General features: G+C 45.8%; 1 long non-coding RNA gene across 6 annotated transcripts in view; it reads right to left on the bottom strand.

Moving 5' to 3' along the window:
• LOC131758097 (uncharacterized) overlaps nt 1–7,938 on the bottom strand; it is a 43,454-nt gene extending 35,516 nt beyond the window's left edge. For 4 of the 6 annotated variants that reach the window (XR_010839599.1, XR_010839597.1, XR_010839596.1 and 1 more), the window contains exons 1-3: nt 7,593–7,938; nt 6,505–6,635; nt 2,271–2,341 (exon numbers count right to left, since the gene is read on the bottom strand). This is a non-coding gene — a long non-coding RNA (uncharacterized lncRNA). Of the gene's footprint in view, nt 1–1,220; nt 1,386–2,270; nt 2,342–6,504; nt 6,636–7,131; nt 7,348–7,592 lie in introns of those variants that run through there. The other 2 variants (XR_010839607.1, XR_010839600.1) reach the window with 2 other exon arrangements.
• Nucleotides 7,939–17,525: the final 9,587 nt, after the last annotated feature.

Below are 17,525 nucleotides of genomic sequence, written 5' to 3'. Positions count from 1 at the left end.
GTTTAAACTTCTCATCAAGTAAAGATTTGTTTGCACACAGTTCTCTAATAGAAACAGGAAAGAGTCTTTTAGGATACTAAACCTGTGAATTTGCCATGTTGAATTTAAGCCCCAACGTACCGGCTTATATTTAGCTCTACTTTTAAACTGCGTACTATCTCTTCTGCATCTCTCCCAGAAAGATATGTCATCTTCCTATCTCCACCTTTTGGCTCACTTTCCCTTTATCTGAACTTCCCATACCCCACTTCCATCTATCCAAATTCCACCTTCAATTTAATGCCACTGTCTCTGCAGGAGTCTTCCCTAATAGTTCCATCTGAAGGCAATTTCTCCTTCTTCTAGGTTCCCATAGCGCCCTTGCTGGGACCAGTTATATGGCACTCATCAGAGAAGACCTTAGAGCAGGATAATTTCCTGAGCATTGGTTGCGATTTTCATCCCTGTGTTTTAATCCCCATTTTAGGAAAGTAGCCACGCCCTTCTGTGCCCTTGTCTCAGGGAAAGTTAGGTCACAGGGCTTGAGACACTTACTTCTAGTATTATTTGGGTAGAGACTAAGCTGCTGTAATGAAGAGACCCCAAAGTATAGTCATTCAAACAGGATATAAGTTTACTTCTCTCTCATGTGCCAGCGCAGAGGAGGCCAGCTGAGGTTCAAGAAGGATAAACTGCTCTGCTCCACAGGATTATTCAGGGCCCCAGGCTTCCTCTAAGCTGTTGTTCCTCCATCTCCTAGGCTGTTATCCTCATCTGTATGGTTGCAGCTGGGACATCATCCCATCTATGATACAGCCCATTGAAAGGGGAGAGTTTAGAAAAGCACATGCCCAAGGCTCAGCAGTAGCACACATCACCCACTCACATTCCATTGTCTGGAATTAAATCAAGTGGATACATCCAGCTGCAAGGAATGCTGAGAAATGGCATCTCTAGCTGGAGCAACGTGTGCTAACCTAACTCGATTACTTTAGAGGAAGGGGAGAAGATATTTTGAGGCATAACTAGCAAGTTACCACATTCTCCTTTCTGGCTTTAGTTTTCCCAAAGCTGGTGATGTTGAAGAGATTATGCTGGGTGCTCCAGGGGGTGGGGAGGGGTGACAAGCAGTAAGACCCAGAGGAGAGAGTCCGGGGAAAGAAGTTATCTGCTGTTCCAGTTATCTGTTGCTGCATAATATAATGCCCCCAAACTTAGCATTACACAATGACACCATTTATTTTGCTCACAGATCTGCTACTCGGGCAGTGTTTGGTGGGGACCGTTTGTCTCTGTTCTTCTGGTCATCAGCTTGGACCTGGACTCAAAGGCTGGGGCCTGGAATCACTGAGGCCTCAGTCACATGTCTGGTTGATGCTGGCTATTGGCTGGGACCTCACTTGGACCTGTAGGCGAAACACCTACGTGTGGCCTTTCCATGTGGCTGTTGGGATTTCTCACAGCATGGGGCTTGGGTTCCAAGAGCAAGCATCCTGGGAGAGAGCCACAAGGAAGCACATTGCCTCTTCTAATCTAGCCCCAGAAGCCACGCGGCATCAATTCTGTCACATTCTATTCACTAGAAGCGAGTTGCCAAGGATGGCCCAGGTTCAAGTAGAGGGGAATTAGATTCTACTCTTTGATGGAAAGAGTGTCAAAGAATGTGTGGACCATGTTTGGAAATTGCCACAGGTTCCATGGAGCCTACTTACTGTCAGCTGCAGTGAAGGGGGTAGTGTTTCAGAGAGCTGGCTGCTTGTAACACCAGGGAAGGCAGATCCTAGATGTGGGAGGCCCAGCCTCACCCAAGAACCCCAACTTCATAAGAGGCATGGAAGCAACAGCACCTCCACACCCATAGGGATCTTGTGAGCTGGGGTCATGGGCGTCACTGCTGATACCACCAGGGACCTATGACCAAAGATTGGAGACCATGTGGTGCCTGGGCACTGCACGTGACCCTGTGATCCTGGGATGTGTACTTCCTAGGATGCTTTCCATCTTCAGTAACAGCAAGCCCAATTTAAACTGATCTGAGGGCTGGGACTTCTCTGGTGGTGCAGTGATTAAGAATCCTCTTTCTGATGCAGGGGATGTGGGTTTGATCCCTGGTCAGGGAACGAAGACTCCACATGCCATGGGGCAGCTAGGCCCATGCACCGCAGCAACTACTGAGCCCCTGCTCCACAACTAGAGAGAGGCCCATGGGCTGCAACGAAGATCCCATGTGCCGCAACTGAGACCCAACACAGCCATAAATAAATAAATAAATATTTTTTTAAAAAACTGACCTGAGGGAATTCCGTGGTGGTCCAGCGGTTAAGACTCCATGCTTTCACTGCTGAGGGCACAGGTTCGATCCCTGGTCAGGGAACCAAGATCCCACAAGTCGCGCCACACGGCCAACAGAAAAAAAAAGAGTTAATAAAGTGACCTGAAAAATGAAGCAACCCACTCTTAGGTATTTACTTTAGAGAAATGAAAACTTACATTCACCCCAAAACGTCTACACAAATGTTTATAGCAACTTTAATAAGTCATCAATCTAGTAACAAATGTTCTTCAATGAGCAAATACATAAACAAATGGTTCATCCATACCATGAAACACCGCTCAGCAAAAGGAACAAACTATGATATAGGAAATGACATGGATGAATCTCCAAAGCATTGTGCTGAGTGAAAGAAGCTAGCGTTGGAAGGTTACATATTGTTCAAGTCAATTTATATGGCATTGTGGAAAAGGCAAAACTATAGGGATGGAGAACAGATCAGAGACTGCCAGGGGCTAGTGGCTGGGTAGACAGTTCAACTACAAAGGGCGAGCATGAGGGAATCTTGCAGAGTGATGGAGCTGTTCCGTACCTTGATTGTGGTGATGGTTACATGAATCTATATATACGTTAAAACTCGGAAGTGTACACACACACCCTGTGAAAAAGGTCAATTTTTACTGTATGTAAATTCAAAAAATAAAATTATGCTTTTCAACAAATGGTGCTGAAACAACAGGACATCCACATGCAAAAAAGTGAATGTGAGATGTGGCATGTATATACAATGAAATATTACTCAGCCATAAAAAGAAACGAAACTGAGTTATTTGTAGTGAGGTGGATGGACCTAGAGTCTGTCATACAGACTGAAGTAAGTCAGAAAGAGAAAAACAAATACAGTATGCTAATGCATATATATGGAATCTAAAAAAAAAAAAAATAATGGTACTGATGAACCTAGTTGCAGGGCAGGAATAAAGAGGTAGACATAGAGAATGGACTTGGTGACATGGGGTGGGAGGGCAAAGCTGGGGTGAAGTGAGAATAACATCGACATATATACACTACGGAATGTAAAATAGTTGGCTGGTGGGAAGCAGCCGCATAGCACAGGGAGATCAGCTCGGTGCTTTGTGACCACCTAGAGGGGTGGGATAGGGAGGGTGGGAGGGAGACGCAAGAGAGAGGGGATATGGGGATATGGGGACATGTGTATGCATACGGCTGATTCACTTTGTTGTGCAACAGAAACTTACACGGTATTGTGAAGCAATCATACTCCAATACAGATCTATTTTTTTTAAAAAAAGGAATATGGATACAGACCTTATACCCTTCACAGAAACTACCTCTAACTGGATCACAGACCTAAGTATAAAAGGTAAAACTATAAAACTCCTAGAAGATAACACTGGAGAAAATCTACGTGAACTTGGGTATGGTGATAGCTTTTCAGGTACAACATCCGACACTGGTTTGTCCCGTGGAATGGCACGTGAGAGGCTGGGCTCAAGCAGGTTCAGAAGACACAGGTAGGTTGTGTGTGCATGTGGCTCAGATGCCTGTAACAGAGACTCTTCCTTCATAGCCTGTTTTCCCTTAATCCCAGGACTTCATAGAAAGTTCCTTGTGATCAGTTGGATGAGAAGGAAAAAATTCAGGTCTGGCTTACAGAAGGTTCTACACGATCTGCTGGCACCAACCCCGTGCCAGGGTGGCTCTGAAGGACAATGAAAGAAAATCCTCCTAGTGGGCAGGACTTCAAGAGACACTTTGCCCACTTTGTCTGGGCTGAGAGACGGCCAGAAGTTGGGTCTATATGGATTCATTGGCAGGGATGTGGAAGGAATATGATTGGAAGGTTGGTGACAAGGAGGTCTGGGGAAGAAGTATGTGGATGTGTCTCTCCAAACGGGCATGGAATGCCAAGATATTTGTGCCCCATGTAACTGCTCGCTAAAGGGTATTCACTGCAAAGCAGGCTCTTGCCAATCAGGTGAACAAAGCATGTTCTGAGGATGTCAGTCAGCCTCTTTGCACAGCTGCCCCAGTGCTTGCTCAATGGGCCCATGGAACCAAGTGGCCATGGCGGCAGGGTTTGAGTCCAAGTCTATGCACGGGCTTCCCCTCACCAATGCTGACTTGGCCGACGACCGTCTAATCAGCCAGAAGCAGATACCAACACTGAGCCATATTGGGGGGCGCAGCCAGCCACCTAGCAGCAGGTTGATTACACTGGACCCTTTCCATAATGGAAGAGGCAGAGATTTGTGCCCAATGGGCTATACACACGTTCTGGATACAGACGTGCCTTTCCTGCTCATAGTGTTTCTGCAAGCAACCCCATGCACCGATTGGCGGAGTGCCTCGTTCACGGTCCCGCGGCTCCACACAACACTGCTTTGGATCAAAGAAGTCACCTCACATCAGAAGAAGAGCAGCAAAGGGCTGATGCCCGTGGAACTAACCAGTTTAATCCATACCCTATCACTCAGAAGCAGCTGACCTAATAGAAAGGTGGGATGACCGACTGATGACCTAGTTATGGTGCCTGTTGGGAGTCACCACCCTGAAGGGATGGGGTTCTGTCTCACAGGCTACAGAGGATGCTTTGAGTCAGAGACCATCACGTGGCGCTGTTTGTCCCACAGCCACGACACCCGGGCCTGGGAATCAGGGCGAGAGTGGCTCCTCTTGCTTTTATCACACCTAACACTCCAATCGTGGTCCCAACTTCCGTATCAGTCAAGGGCCAGTCAGGTGACGGAAGCCACAGTAGTTTTGTTTTTTTTTTTTTTGGTGGTACGCGGGCCTCTCACTGCTGTGGCCTCTCCCGTTGCGGAGCAAAGGCTCCGGACGCGCAGGCTCAGCGGCCATGGCTCACGGGCCCAGCCGCTCCGCGGCATGTGGGATCTTCCCGGACCGGGGCACGAACCTGTGTCCCCTGCATTCGCAGGCGGATTCCCAACCACTGCGCCACCAGGGAAGCCCCACAGTAGTTTTTTTTAACAGAGAAAATTTAATATAAAGAACTATTCATTAACATGACATTGTAAATCAACTCTACTTCAGTAAAATAAAGTTTTAAAAAAAGAACTGTTAAGTAGGTAAACATTGAGTAAAAAGAAAGCTTTAAGGTATCACAAAGGGAGCAACTACAGGAAGCAGCCACCACTCTAGAGCTGGGAGAATTAAAGTGGTCAGAATGATGAAAACAGAAACTCACACGAGAGGCCCGGAGCTGAAACACAGACCTCAGAGAAGGGGGTACTGCTTGGCTGGTGCTAGCGTCTCTGAGCTGGGAAGAAGGGCCCTGTGGATCTGGAACCCAATCTTCTGAGGAGGGGACGTTGTCCAAACAGTGCTGAGATCTCTGGTATGTGAAGGGGGTGGGGGGTTGCGGTGGTACATGATGAGGATGTAGGAGAAACTCTGCAAACTGGGTTGAGCCGCTGCCACAGGAAAGAACTGCTATTGCTGGGCTGAAGAACTGAGACCCGGGTGATGCCCCCGGAAATTGGAAGCAGATGGAAAGCCCACAGGAAGCCTCCGGGAAGAAGTCAGTCCCCTTTGCCCCCTCTAGGCTGGCAGTCTCCTGCCCTGCTCCCCGGTGCGGTCTACAGGTCAGCCAGCGGGAAAGCAGAGGTGCTGCCCCGCACTGCAAAGTGGAAACGGCACAGGGCAACCCAAGGGGTTGGGGTGCGTTGGTCATTCCCGTTTGGAAGACCCTGCTTACTAAACCTGTGGCTGGGTCCATGTTTGTCCTTATATGCTTCCCCAAACCTAAAAAGGTTTCATCCATCTCTTAATTATCTAAATTTCTCCTTATACCAAGATTGAAGTCAAGACCTGTGTTATAATTCTGATTCTGCCCCTCAATAGCTGTGTGATTGGTGACCGTTATTTCATAACTCTGAGCTTCAGTTTCCATATCTCTAAAATAGGGAAAACAATACTTATTCCTCAGGGTTGCTCTGAGGACATGAGAATGAAAGCTTAGCATGGTGCTTGGCTCATGGTGAAGATATTCAAGAACATCCCTTCATCCTGAATATGAAGCCAAATATCTCCCTTTAAATTGTTTCTCAACCATTTTCAACATTAAGTTCCAGGGTCCTAGAACTCTTGGGTTAATCCATTGTTCTTTATTTCCCAAGAGCAGACTCCTGGGAGACTTCAACAGTGTCCCCACCACTCAACCAGCAGATGGAAGGAAGGGAGGCTCTGGGGAGATCCCAGGTGGCACCTACCTGAAATCGCCAGGAGTGGAGGTGGCATCCTCTCTCTGGGTGTGTCCTTTCCTTAGAAAAGTATTCCCCTGCTGTGCTGAGGACTGTTTTGACCTGCTCTTTCTCTCAGACTCATTGCCAAGTGCTTGATTCTGTGAGGAGGGAGGAAATGGTCCTGTTAAAACCTCTGGGCAGGGGCTGGGGTGGTACAGAGGCAAAGCTCTGTTGAAGGTGGTATTCGTGCTGGGGTCCCCTCCCCAGGTCGCCCCAGGCCTCCTCCCCAGCAAGTGGGAGAAGCTGAGCTGGGCAGTTAAGGCACCCTTGGGAGACAGCCCCAATCCCAGGACCCTTCTACATTTGGTGTCCCTAAGATGACTCCTCCAGGACTGAGGATTCCCTCTCCCCCAGGGGCAGCTCCTCAGGCCTTGCCCTGACCTCATAACTGATCACTTTGCGACAATCCCACATGACTGATTCCTAAGGAAAATCCCATCTTAAAGCCTCCCCGGTTGCCTCTCCTGACCTGTATAAATCTTGCTCATCCTCGAGGGCAAGGGGAAAGCTAACCTGGACGACCGCCCCCCACCCCCACCCCGCCGCTTCCCTCAGCACTGGCTCCCCTCTCCTGAGTGTCCCCTACGGACTCGCCTTCTCCGGACTGGGAACCGCCTGGTCATCCTTTCTCCTAGCTCCCAGCGGGGCGGCTGAATCAAAGACCGAAGCTCCGGGTAAAAAAAAAAAAAAACTTAATCCGGAGCACTGGGAATCGGGCCGGTCCGGGCGAGCCAGGGAAGCGGTCTCCTCCGCCCCAGGGGAGGCTGGGGCGCAGTGACTGCGCCTCGGAAGCCTGCGGCTTCCTGGCGATTTCTCCGTCAGCCTTGCTTCCCGATCAGTTTCAGCCAGGTCCAGGTGGGTTAAAGGCTGAAGCCCACCTTCGCGGGGCTGAAGGAGGCGGCTGCCGGAGACGACTGCGGGCTCGGCGGGGCCAGCAACTCCTGCTCCCCACGAGCCGCGGCAAGAATAAACGCAGTTTACATGCTCATGGATTCTCCGTTCACAAGTGTTACATTTTCATCCACAGTTTTCATTGGAGGCAGCTGAGCACTAACCAGCTTTGTTTTTCCAAAACGCCAAGTGTAACCGCTCGGCGGGACGTGCGGCGTCTTCGGGGCCGCAGCTGCAGCTCGCGGGCCTACAGATGGCCACGGGGGCGGGCCGGGGGCGGGGAGGCCCTGAGCTCGGAGCCGTGCGGGCCTCCGGCCCCTCGTCGGGGGAAGGGGCCCCAAACCTGAGGGCCGGGAGAAGCTGTGGGGACAGCGAGCCCGGGCCCTGCCCCCCGGGGAGGCTGAGGTCTGGGAAGCAGGTCTCATCGTGGACGCGTGTGGCCCTCGCAGGGACGGCAGGGGGCGTCCAGGATCTTCCCTCCTCAGGGTGCGGGAGGAGAGTGCGTTGCAAAGCCGGGACTCCTAGCGATAACTCACCTTCCGGATCTCCAGAAGAGCCGCCGACGCGGAGGGGCGTGGTCTCGGAGGGGGCTTGTCGGGATTCCGAGGGGCGTGGTCTGGGTCGGGCGGCCTCCAGTGACCGCGGAGGAAGGCGGCGGTGCTGCCCACTGGCCTGGCGTTAGGTTGGAAAGGGCCGGAAAGATCAGCTTGGCGTCGTAGGAACGTCCCTCAGGCGCTGGACAGTGTGTGGAGAGGGAGAGATCGCAGAGAGAGAGCCCAGGTCAGGAGGCGATTTCAGAAAAGTGCGGAAAAGGAAAAGCCCTCATTAGAGCAACAACAGGGGCAAGGAGCGAAAGGGGTGGGCTCGAGAGGCGAAAGGCGTGGAGGACTGACCTCCCAACCTGAGGTAGACGGGGTGTGGACGGCGAGGGGCAGGGAGGAGTCTGAGCGCTCGGTTCTCGAGGCCCCGTCCGTGCCCCGTCCCCCGCTAGCTGCTCCCGAGGGCGGGTTGGCAGCGGCAGCCTTTCGCGCAGCTGATTCCCCGGGACTGGGCAGAGCTCCTCCGGAATCCGTCCTTGGCAGGCGCCGCTTCGGGCGCTGAGAGCCGCGCGAGTCGCGCAGGAAGTGCAGGAAGGACCCTATACGCGGCCCTCTGCTGACCAGTCTGGAGGAGCGCTGTCGCCTCGGCTCAGCTGGCCGTGAAGCCACCGAGTTCCCCAGCACGCTGTCGGGCCCCACCGGGGCTAAGCCCGGGCCTGGGACGTCTTGAGGGTGCCCGAGGCTGGTGACAGAAGTCCTGGCCACCTCTCTCTCTCCCCACTCCGTCTCGCTCCCCTACACTTGGAATCAGAACTGCTTATTTCAAGTCCAAATGTGATGATGATAACCAGTTAAATCTGTGCATTGAGCACTCACTGTGTGTGCGTTCTGGCTCTGTGCTAAGCATTTTTTCATGCTTTTTCTCATAAATTCCCCTCCTCTCTTACCCCTTTCGTCATTTTGGCCAGCACCACCTGTACTATATTATTTACTTATTATAATTTTTTTTTTTTTTTTTTTTTGTGGTACGCGGGCCTCTCACTGTTGTGGCCTCTCCCGTTGCGGAGCACAGGCTCCGGACGCGCAGGCCCAGCGGCCATGGCTCACGGGCCCAGCCGCTCCGCGGCATGTGGGATCTTCCCAGACCAGGGCACGAACCCGTGTCCCCTGCATCGGCAGGCGGACTCTCAACCACTGCGCCACCAGGGAAGCCCCTTATTATAATTTTTAATCCACTCAAAATGTAAAGAGGTGCTATCTGAAATCCCAGGTTTGATGTACAATGTTTATTTTACTAGTTCATAAACTATATATATATATTTAAAATGTCACTCATGGGAGTTCCCCAGTGGTTAAGACTGCGCTAGAAACTGCACGGGGTGGAAGTTCGATCCCTGGACTGGGAAATGAGATCCCACATGCCCCGCGGCGCAGCCAAAAAAAAAAAAAATCACTCATAAGCCACATGAAATCACCTCATGTCCCACCAGTGGCCCCTGTTTTTTGGACTGGTAAACTGAGGCTCACGGAGGTTAAGTGTCCGGCCCACGGTTGTGGCATTGGCCAAGCTACTGCCCTACTTAACTCCTGAAACTGCCCGCAAATCAGACACAGGTGACTACAAAAGGAAGCAACCTGGAGTGGTCCAAACAGAAGGATTCTCGCAAAGGGGAACCACAGACACAGTGATGTGTCCAAGACACTAGGGCTGGGCAGGGATGGGAAGTTGGGGATACTCAGCCTCGCTTCTCCCATCTCTGAAATGGAGGTAGTAACAGTCTCCTTCCTGAGGTCCTTGTGAGAACTGAGATAAAGCAGAGTGTTTAGTACAGTGCTTGGCTTGGCACATAGCAAGCCCTCAATAAATCCCTCCTGTTGCTATAAAAAGTTGGGTAAGGAGCTCTGAAGCCATGCTTGTGAGTGAGTGGCTCCTCTGCCAGAATATCTAAGATTCCACAAACTCTGCTCCCCTTAGGCTACCACTGTTAGCAGTTTGGTGCATATTTTTCCAGACCTTTCCTATGCATATGCATGTAGTCTCTACATACACACACGATTTACAAGTGATTTGCGGTTTTGTTGCTGTTTTTGTTGTTAGACTCATAGAAAGAAAAATGCTACGCTTGTTGCACAGCTTTCTTTTTTATTTAACAGTATAGTTTGGAAATCTTTCCACATCAGCATGTATAGTTCTCTCTGCCTCATTCTTTTCAATGGCTATATAGTATTTCTTTCTTTTTAAAAAAATATTTATTTATTTATGTGGTTGCACCAGGTCTTAGTTGCAGCAGGCAGGCTCCTTAGTTGTGGCATGTGAAGTTTTTTAGTTGCGGCATGCATGTGGGATCTAGTTCCCTGACCAGGGATCGAACCTGGGTCCCCTGCATTGGGAGCACAGAGTATTACCCACTGCACCACCAGGGAAGTACCGGCTACATAGTATTTCTTAATATCACTCCATAAAATTTTATTTAGCTATTCCTGTACTGATGGACATTTAGGATGTTCAAAATTTTCAGCTTTACAAACAGTGCTGGGAAACATATGCTCATCCTAGCTTATCTTTGCATTTCTAGGGGACAGGTTTATAGACGTGGAGCTTTTGAGGAAGAATATTAAAATATTCTCTAGTATTTCCTTTCATTTCTCTATTAATTTTGTTTTTGATGTTTAGTCTTTTAATCAACCTGAAATTAATTTGGGGGTTATGAAATAGTAATACAACTGCTGCCTCATGAATAGTGCAATTATCTTACTTTTTCAAAATTGAATAGTTTCACCCTTATCCAATGATTTTTTTAAAATAAATTTATGTATTTATTTTTGGCTGCGTTGGGTCTTCGTTGAGGTTCGCGGACTTCTCGTTGTGGTGGCTTCTCTCGTTGCGGAGCGCAGGCTCTAGAGTGCAGGCTCAGTAGTTGTGGCGCACGGGCTTAGCTGCTCCACAGCATGCGGGATCTCCCCCGACCAGGGCTCGGACCCTATTCCCCTGCATTGGCAGGCGGATTCTTAACGACTGCGCCACCAGGGAAGTCCCCTCAAATGAACTTTAGAATTAATTTGTAAAGCTCCATTAAAAATCCTGTTAGAATTTTTATTGAGATTGTCTCAATGTATAGATTAATGTGGAAAGAACTAAATTCTTTACAGTATTGAGTCTTTCCATCCAGGAACATATATCTTTCTTACTTTATTCAGATCTTTCTATGGCCTTCAACAAAAGTTTGGGTTTTCTTTAAATAATTCTCCACACATTTCTTAGGTCTTTTTTTTGATGTGTTATAAGTTAGTGGACATGGTAGATAGTATTTTTTTATATTACATATGCATATGTTAATCTTATAATCAGCAATTAGTCTCATTATAAATTTTAACTAATTATTAATGTATAGAAATTACATTGACTTTTAAAAAACTGGAGTATAATTGACTTACAACATTACATTAGTTTCAGGTGTACAATATAGTGACTCAATGTTTTTATACATTACAAAATGATCACTACTATTGACTTTTGTATATTTTATTACCTACCATCTTATTGACACCTCATTAAAACCAATAATTTTGTAGTTGAGACTCTTGGGCTTCCAAGATAAATATTATTTGTTAATAATAACAATTTTATAATAAACATATCAGTGAATATTTATTGAGCATTTACTATGTGCCAGGAACGTTCCAAGCAGTTGACATGTTTTAATTCATATAATCCTCACAACCCCAATAGCACATACGTACAACAGCAAACAAATATTCTATCTCTCCCATCTTACAGGAAACAAAAACAAAAACACTGAGCTCCACTTTCCTCTTTACTTACTTTCCATTTCTCTTTATTTTATGCAAAACTCCTGGAGTTACCAATTCATTTCTTCTAATTCTTTTTAAAAACATTTCCAACTGATTGTTTTCAAAATTTTAAGCCTATAAAAAAGTTGAAAGAATGGCACAGTGTAAATTTACCAATTGTTATTTTACTATATTTGTTTTATCATTTTCTCTATATATGTTTTCTTTTTTAAATTGAAGAATAGTTGATTTACAATGTTGTGTTAATTTCTGCTATACAGCAGACTCAGTTATACATACATATACATTTTTTAAAATATTCATTTCCATTATGGTTTATCCCACGACATTGAATATGGTTCCCTGTGCTATACAGTGGGACATCATTGTCCATCCATTCTATATGTAATAGTTTGCATCTACTAACCCCAAACTCACAATCTATCCCTCCCCCACCTTCCCCTCTATATATTTGGGATTAAGCTGCAGCTATTATGACTCTTCACTCCTTCAGCATGAGTGAAGAACAAGTACATTCTCCTCTATAACTTTAATACCATTATCATACACCAAAGAAATTTGAAATTGATATATTATTTAACATATATTCCATAATGAAATTTGCCCAACTGTCCCCAAAGTTTCTTTTTAACTTTTTTTTTTAATCCAGGATCCAATGAAGGATCGATTAACATGCAATTAATTGTCATGTCTCTTAAATCACCTTTAATCTGAAACAGTTCCCCGGCCTTGTTTTGGCTTGTGAAATTGACATTTTTGAAGAGTCTAGGCCAGTTGTTTTGTAGTATATCTCACGCTTTGGATTTAGCTGGTTGTTTCCTCATGATTATATACAGATTAAACATTTGGGGTAAACCTTTGGGTGTTTTGTCCTTAGTGTTTTACATCAGGGGTTTATAATGTCAGTTTGTGTCATTATTCACAATGTGAAGTATGATCATTTTGCTTAAAGCCCCGGTCGCTCTTGAATCCACTCTAATCAGATTTTGTTCCCTCGATTTCACCAACATGGCTCTTATCAAGATCACCAATTACCTCCACGCTGCCAAATCCAATGGTCAACTCTCAGACCTCCCTCTTCTTGACACAGCAGTAGTATTGTCACAGAGACCACTCCTCTTCCTTGGAGTACTTGCTTCTTCGGGCTTAGAGACATCACGGACGCCTGGCTTTCTTCCTGTCTGCCCACTTGTCTCAGCCTCCTTTGGAGTGCTCCCTCGCTCCCTAAACTCTGAATGTTGAGTCCCTGAGTGCTTGGACCTCTTCTCTAAGTTCTATCTACACCCACTCCCTTGGTGATCTCATCCAGCTTCTTGGCTTTTAGACCATGCATTTACTGATGACTTCTAAAGTTCTGTCTCCGGCCCAAACCTCTCTCTTAAACCCCAGGCTCGTATCCAACAATCTACTTGAAATCTCCACTAAAGTCTAATAAGCGTCTCAATCTTAACATGTCCATAACTAAGTTCCTTATATTCCCCTCCAACCCGCCCGGTCAGGTTCCCCTGTCTCAAGCAATAGCAACTTCATTCTTTCAGTTGCTCAGGCCAAAAACCTTGACACCATTAACTCCTCTCTTTCTCCTGCCCACACCCGTTAGCAAGTCCCAGCCATCCTACCTTTCAAAAATAGCCAGCATGCCACTTCTCACCACCTCCGCTGCCATCACTCAAGTCCAAGCCACAGTATCATGTCACATTTAGGTTACTGCCAGTAGCTTCCTAAGGGGTTTTCCTTCTTGCTCTACCTTTATTCTCCTCATTTCCCACACAGCAGTTGGAGTGATTTTGTTAAAACTTAAGTCACACCATATTATTCTTCTGCTTAAAACTTTCCTGAGGCATCTCCTCTCACTCAGTGTCCTCACTAGGACCTCTAAGTCCTGCAGGATCTGGTCCCCATTGCATCTCTGATTTCTCTCCTACTCTGCTCACTTTTTCCACTCCACCCATTCCTGTCTCCCTGTGGTTCCTGAACGCACCAGGCTTGCCTCCAGCAGGACCCCCAGTAGGGCCTGTGTGGCTTGCTCTCTCATTTTCTTTAGGGCTTTACTCCAAAGACACCTCAGTGATGCCTTCCTGGCCTAACTCCCAACACCCACCTCCCTTGTATCACAACACTTTTCACCCATGTTACTTTTTCTCTTTAGCACCTACCGCTATCTAATAAACGATGTACAGTTGTGGGGGACTGGTTCCGGGACCCGCCTCGCATACCAAAATTTGCCGATGCTCAAGTCCCATAGTGGGTGCTCCGTATTTGCAGATGCAGAACCCGCGGAAATTGAGGGCTCACTGCATATTTATTGAAAAAAAATCCACCTATAAGTGGACCTGCACAATTCAAGCCTGTGTTGATCAATGGCACGAGTTTGAACTCTGTGGGTCCAAGGATACGTGGATTTTTTTCACTAAATACATCCTACAGTACCACATGATCAGTGGTGGTTGATTTCCTGGATGTGGAACCACGGCCGTGGAGGGGCCAACTATGGGACTTGAGCATCCGAGATTTTGGTGTCTGCGGTGGGTCCTGGATCCAATCCCAGGGGATTCAGGGGAACAACTGTATTTTACTTCTTTATCCTTTGAGGATTATCCTTGTCTATTTCCCTCACTAGAATGCAGCTCCATGAGGACAGAGAACTGTAACTTTGTTTTGTTCACTTCAGTATTCCTTCAACAGTGCCTGGCACATGGAAGGTGCTCCATAAATACTGAATGAACAAGGCATCGGGTGGACCTGAACTCCCCCCTGCACCGCTGCTCTTGCGGGGTCTTATTTCCCCGACCAGGGATCAAACCAAAGCCACGGCAGTGAAAGCCCGGAGTCCTAACCACTGGACAGCCAGGAAAACTCCCAGAGCCGGAACTCAGCTATGAAGCTATACTGCAAATAATTTCCTTTAAAAAAAATACATTTTCTCATTGACTAGAACTTTCCAAAGAATGTTTAGTGATAGTGGTGAAAAAAGTACTCACAATGACTTTAAAAGAATGCCTCTTACCTATGGTTTCACCACTAGTTATGTACTTACTGATTCAACTGACTTTGATAAGGGGGTCACCTAAATCCTATTTCACTTAGACACCTATGCTTAATAGCATAAGAATGATAACGATTCAGCAGGGTTTTAATAGAAAATGCATACTACTTAGAAAGATGGGAAGTTGGAGGCATTTTTCTCTACAACTTTGCAAGAAACAGTATGTATGCTGACTTGCTTTACTGGAATTTAAAATTCTAGCCCAGTATTTATTGAATATTGTGTGCCAAACCTCACGTTTTCACTTAATCTTCAAAACAATAAATCAGTTACTATATTTTAAGGTTATACGAGCTTAATGTTAAAATCTGAAGGACAGCAAGAACATTCATTCTAGCATGAATGCAACTGATTTTTATTTAGGTTTACTAGGTACCAGCACTGGGGCTACAATGGAGAAGACAATGAACCCCTGTTTTGTAGCACATTCTAGTAGGGGTAGAGTCAGGAAAAGTGTAATGTAATTTCAGATTTTGATAAATAAGGAAATAAAGCCAAGGGCTGTGACAAAGGGTATGTGGGCAGAGGGTTTGGCTACAGCTTAATAAGCAAGTGGTGGAAAGAAAAGATTGACAAGGCCAGATCATGCAGGGCCTGCCTCATGAGCCAGTTTGGATGTTTCTCTGTGAGCAATGGGAAGTCACTAGATATTTTTAAGTGTGGTAATTATCTGAAATGATTTATGTTTTAGAAACATTCTCTGGGGGCTGTGTGAAGAGGCCAGAGGGAATGAGTGGATGAATGCAGACTGATATAAGTTATGGCAATAGTCCATACCTTAGCTGCTGATAGCAGCTAGGACTAGGATGGTAGAAGGAGTAAGTAAGTGGAAAGTTTTGGATGCACTTTTGGAGAAAGTCAACAGGATTTAACGGAGGTGAGGAAGAGGGAGGAATTAAGGGGGAAGCTCAAGACTGAGCAGGTGGTGAGCAGCATGTTTTCAAATGAAGAGTTTTCTTGTAATTTCTATAATCTGTCCCTCTCATTCCCAATTTTCTCTCCCCTGGCCCCCATTTGTTTCTACTGTCAAGACTTTCCTTAACTTCTTCTAGTGTCCCCGACAAATTAACTGCTCTTATTTGTATGTCTCACACTTAGAGCATGGGAATTAGAGAGCAAGGCCTTGGGTTTTGTCTACCGGGGAACAAATTCCATCCCCTCTATTTACTGTGTGATCTTGGGCAAGTTTCACCTGTAAAATAGGGTATATAATAGTACCCACCTTACAGAGTTGTTGAGAATTTAAATTGAAGCAGTTTTATAGCTTTACATACTCAGCATCTAGCAGATCCTCGATATATTCAAATGTGCAACGTTGATTTCCTCTCAGATTCTAGGCTGTCAAGATGAGAAGGGCAAGAGCTTGGACATTGTTCAAGCACTAACCCACCTGACAGTATTTAGCCAAGAGAAGATTTCCTCCCCTCATTTGCCTAAGAGAATGACATTTCCAAATTCCTTCCTAGAAGTTCTTCCAGCATTCCCTGATTTCCCTAAAACTTTATCTAAAGTTTTTTTTAAAAATAAATAAATAAATAAAAATAAAGTTTTTATCTTACCACATGATTTCATAGGGTTTTTCATCTGTAAATTTGTCTTAGACTTTAGGAATATTTTCTGGAAACTTTTATGTATTAATCAGCTATGTTCATAAGATACTTCATATTCAAAAGCTGGTTATCACCTTGTTACAGATGCTAAAAACTGAACTTAATAACAAGTGGTGAGTTTAGCTATGGTCCCCGCATATCACTTTGGGCCCAACTCTAATTCACTATAGATTTTTCCTAGGTAAATTCTCATGTAGCCAACTCCAAAGCATAGCAGGTAAGAGGATTTTCAGCCCAGGTTAATAAGCATCAATGGGAGTGGCAGATCACATTCATATCTAAGTCAAAGAATAACCCTGACCTCAAAATTATGCATATTGTTTAGACCCTAGTCAAATAAGAATAATCCTCCCAAATTTCACTGCCTCTTTAGTTAAGTAGGAAAGAGTTACCTACCTTATAGGAATAAGAGAATACATGTCAAGTATTAACAGACCATGGTATACTGAGACAAGCTCAGTACATTGACCAGACATCTGTGTACCTGCTTTGAGTGCCAAGTTCATCTATTTTGTATCAAACATACTCCAATTGGCTCTTAGTAGCTTATACTGCAGTGAACATATGCTCCTGTCAATACTCCAAGTAATACTAGTGCCTGCCTATAGAAGCCTATACAAACGATCACGCTAAAACTAGGATACCATGTCAACAAACCAGAAACAGGCTCTCAAAAAATCTCATATTTCTCACATTGATTTTATAATGACCTAAAATCTAAAAATGAAGTTACTGCTAAAAAGGAGCTTAACACCAATGTTTATAAGCCCAATGTTATATCCTATTGACATGAATCTGTTCTTAGCCCATTGATTAGTTCATCTCAGTTCACTTCCAGAGCAGCTTCACTCATATGCTAACAACTAATGTCAGAGTTCCCTGTGCTCTACTGTAGGTTCTCATTAGTTATCTATTTTATACAGAGTATCAATAGTGTATATGTGTCAATCCCAATCTCCCAATTCATCCCACCCCCCTTCCCCCTTGGTATCCATACATTTGTTCTCTACATCTGTGTCTCTATTTCTGCTTCGTAAACAAGATTGTCTATACCATTTTTTTCAGATTCCACATATATGCGTTAATATA

The sequence above is a fragment of the Kogia breviceps genome, chromosome 1 (assembly GCF_026419965.1).
Source record: "Kogia breviceps isolate mKogBre1 chromosome 1, mKogBre1 haplotype 1, whole genome shotgun sequence".
Classification (NCBI taxonomy): Eukaryota; Metazoa; Chordata; class Mammalia; order Artiodactyla; family Physeteridae; genus Kogia; species Kogia breviceps.
This window is presented reverse-complemented; position numbering and strand designations above follow the sequence as displayed.